Source organism: Cannabis sativa, chromosome X (genome assembly GCF_029168945.1).
Source record: "Cannabis sativa cultivar Pink pepper isolate KNU-18-1 chromosome X, ASM2916894v1, whole genome shotgun sequence".
NCBI lineage: Eukaryota > Viridiplantae > Streptophyta > Magnoliopsida > Rosales > Cannabaceae > Cannabis > Cannabis sativa.
In genome coordinates, this window is record NC_083610.1 from 23,927,927 (window position 1) to 23,932,493 (window position 4,567).

Sequence of the window (4,567 nt, forward strand, 5' to 3'; positions counted from 1 at the left end):
AAGTATGTTTCATTAACATCCTAATATAAATTCTAAAACAATGAAATAAACACATATAAAGTTTAGTAAACCTTACATTGGGTGCAGCGGAATATAATGACTCCTTCTATTCAAATCTCTAGCCCTTGATTCCTTTCTGTAGCAGAGCATTATCAAGATCTGAATCTGGATCTCGTTCTCTCCTTCCTTCGATGCTGATTCTCCTTCTTGTTGTTTGGATTCTCCTACAATCTTACACACTATGATTGAGATACCACTTGATGTGTGTGGGCACTACTCATTCACTCAAGGATTTCGAAATTTTAAGAGAAGAAAAGAGAGAGAGGGGCGGCTAGGCTTTTTTCTGAAAGAAACAATGTGCAAATTCATCAGTTTACTGAAGCCAATACTTTCTATTTACAGAATGCCATCTAGGTTTAGGTTAGAATTGTATGACATTAAAATAATGGAAAAATAAATGGTAAACCCTTTGCATAGTGGGCGGCCATATAAGGAAATTGGGCCTCACTTTGCAACTTTCCCATTTTGTCATTTTTCATTCCCACTTTCTCAAAAATGCCAATTTTCCAATTTAACCATTTAAATGCCAATTCTAATTATTTAATAACTAAAAAATAATTATCAAATAATATTGTCATTTAATATATTTATTAATTAGACATATAAATTCTCTTAATTAATAAATAAACCTAGAATCTCTTTTCTTTACAATTTCGCCCTTGCTTAGTGAATATTCATAAAGTAGACATAGTCTAACTTTAGAATTATAATTGATTAATTAAAATGAATTAATTGAGTCTTACAAGCAGTATGGTCTCAACTAGTATGGGGACCATGGGCCTATATTTCTGAGCTTCCAATAAGTCGAACCGAATTTACCAAGTAAATTCCCTAACTTATAAATTCCTTATTGAATGCACACTTAGAACTTGGAATTGCACTCCCAGTCATATAGAATGCTCTATATGTTCCACGATATAGATACGCTATTAGTTATCCATTGTTATAATACTAATTTGATCAATGACCCTCTAATAGATGATCTACATTGAATAGGCACTAAGTTACCGTTACACCTTCAATGTATTTTATCCTTAAAACACTTAGCTCCGTATAAATGATATTTCAGCGAAGTGAAATGAGATCTCCCCCATACATCTCTGTTCAGCCAAGCTCGAAGGATATCATCGTTTCACTTCTAAATTCCTATAGAAGTTATAGACTCCATATTTATGTTAGCGCTCCCACTCAATTATACTATCATGTTCCCAAAATGTACGTATCACCCTAACCCAAAAGTAGGCTTAACTAACAAATCAAAGAACATGTATAGTACTCTTGAGATCGAACCTAAACATATCAGGATTAAGATCATTTGATCTAAGATCAACGGGTGATATTGAATTGAATAGATATTACGGTAAATTTTAATAAAATTAATCAAAGTTCAATATCAGTCCCTTCCGATGTATACTCCATACATCCGATACTGGTAAACTTTGCAAATGTCCTGGAAAGGACATAACACTTTTCCAAGGTATAAGAATACCTATCGCTGATTATACCATGTCAGTTTAAATCCAGTGTTCTGACAAATCAGGGAATAAACTTTCAAACATATAATTAAGATTATATTCCACTGTGCTGACAACACTATAATCATTAACAAATTCATATGTTCTGGACTTAAATAGAATTCATACATTATATATATAATCATGAAATAAATCATGTGAACCATGCAACATAAAATGTTATTTCTGATCTTTATTAATAAGTAAATCTGATTATATTGACATGGGTTTTATTTAGGGCACAAAACCCAACACAGACTCCTTTGACTTGGTAGACTTGGGGGTAGAAGGGTTTGCAGCAGTCAACTCCTCGGAAAGGTCAATGACCTCTCTAGAAGGTCTCTTTTTCGAGGACCCCTCAGTGCCCTTAGACTTCTTGGCCGAAGGAGAGGCGCTAGAGCTTCCGCCCATTCTCTTCCTTAGAGCATCGATCATCTGCCGAGACATGTCTGCACGGAACAAAAACAACATGGTTAGAAAACAGCCATCAGAAAACACAAGGCATGAAAGTCAAGAAGCTCAAAAGTAAAGTAAAGTTCAAGGTGATCGCCAGCACAGAGACTCAGAAGTCCATAATCACCTGACATCAATCTTATCTCAAACATCACAGCCTTCCCTCTTCCGGCAAAGGGGGCAGATGGCCGAACAGGTGAAGTGGGCTCCCTTATGCAAATTGCATGTTCCACAGGCATGGGCGTGGCGGGGAGTTTCTTCTTCCTCTTCAATGGGGTCACCTACTCGCCCTCGGCCTCATCTTCAGGATTCAAAGGCTCCTGAGCATGCTGCTTGGCCCTTGCACCTCCCTTCTGTTGGGTTTTATGCCCTAAATAAAACTCATTTCAATATAATCAGATTTACTTATTAATATAGATCAGAAATAACATTTAATGTTGCATGGTTCACATGATTTATTTCATGATTATATGTACATAATGTATGAATTCATCTGAAACCCTTTTCACATACTTGATCCTGTTTATTGTGTTGTCAACACTTTGGAAAGTAAACATGACTATGTGAATAAAGTTTCCTAGATTTATCAGACAAATGGTTTTACTGATATGATAATCTACAACAGAGTTTACTTGCATTTGGAAAAATGCTATGTTCTTTCCAGAGCATTGGTTAAAGTAAAGCTCAGGTTGGATGCATGGAGTATGCATCGGAAGGGACCGATATTGAACTTTGACTTAGATTTATTAAACTTACCGTAATATCTATTCAAGTCAATATCGCCTAGTTGATCCTAGATCAAATGATCTTAATCCTGTTATGATTAGGCTCAGTCTCAAGAGGTTATTCGTGTTCTTTGATTTGTTAGTTAAGCCTACTTTTAGGTCAGGGTGATACGTATATTTTGTGAACACGGTAGTGCAATTGAGTGGGAGCGCTAACATAAACATGGAATCTATAGCTTCTATCTGGCGAATAGTAAGTAAAGGATGATCTACTTCGAGCTTGACCAAACAAAAATAAATGGTGGAGTACTCATTTCACATAAGCTGAAATATCATTTATACGGGGTTAAGTGTTTTAAGGATAAAATACATTGTAGGGTGTAACGGTAATCTAATCCCTTTACAGTGTAGATTATTCATATAGAGGATCATTGATCAAATTAGGATTATAACAATGGATAACTAATGATGTGTCTATATGGTCGAACATATAGAGCATTCTATATACTGAGAGTGCAATTCTAAGTTCTATGTGTGGATTCAACGAAGAATTAATAAGTCAGTGAGTTTAGGTTATAAATTCTTGATCTGCTTATTGGAAGCTTGGTTATATAGACCCATGGTCCCCCCACTAGTTGAGATAATATTGCTTGTAAGACTCATATAATTGGTTTTGATTAATCAATTATAATTCTCAAATTAGACTATGTCTATTTGTGAATTTTTCACTAAGTAAGGGCGAAATTGTAAAGAAAGAGTTTTAGGGGCATATTTGTTAATTATGATACTTTGTTTGGTTCAATTAATAAATATGATAAATGACAATATTATTTAATAATTATTTATAGTTATTAAATAATTAGAATTGGCATTTAAATGGTTGAATTTGAAAATTAGCGTTTTTGAGAAAATGAGATGCAGAAATGATAAAACTACAAAATTGCAAAAAGTGAGGCCCAAATCCATACTGTATAGGGCCGGCAACTTTTATAGGGTTTTTCATCTGATATTTTCATTATTTTAATGCCAAATAATTCAAACCTAACCCTAGTGGATGTTGGAAATTATTTTACCAGGATCTAGATTTACTAACAAGTATGTTGGATTAACAACCTAATATGAATTCTAAAACAATGAAAATAAACACATATAAAGTTAGAAAACCTTACAGTGGGTGCAGCGGAATAATATGACTCCTTCCGTTCAGATCTCTAGCCCTTGATTCCTTTCAGTAGCAGAGCATCACCAAGATCTGAACCTGGATCTTCTTTTCTCCTTCTTTGATGCAGAATTTCCATAGTCTTACATACTATGATTGAGTTACCACTTGATGTGTGTGGGCACTACTCATCTCACAAGGATTTCGAAATTTTCTCTCTCTTTTCTCTCTTAATTTCGTGGTCTTAAGCTTACAAGAGAAGAGAACAAGGGTTGCTTTATATAGGGAAAAGGGAGAGCACAACTTTCCAAATAAACAGTTTCCTCTTTTACTGTGTAATTGATTAACTGCCTTATTTAGTGTGATCCACCACTTTCCTATTATTTCTAGGCTTTGATTAACAATTACATGGCAATTAAAATTGAAAATAATAATTGAGAAACAAGCAAAGGGAGTGGCAGGCCATAGAGCGAAATGGGCCTCACTTGGATTTTGCAGTTTCCTCAATTTTATTTCTATTCCTCCAAAAATGCCATTTTTCCAATTCTAATCATTTATATGCCAAAACTAATTATTTAATAACTAAAATAGATTATTAAATAATATTTTTGTCATTTAAAATAATTATTAATTAGACATACAAAGTCTCTTAATTA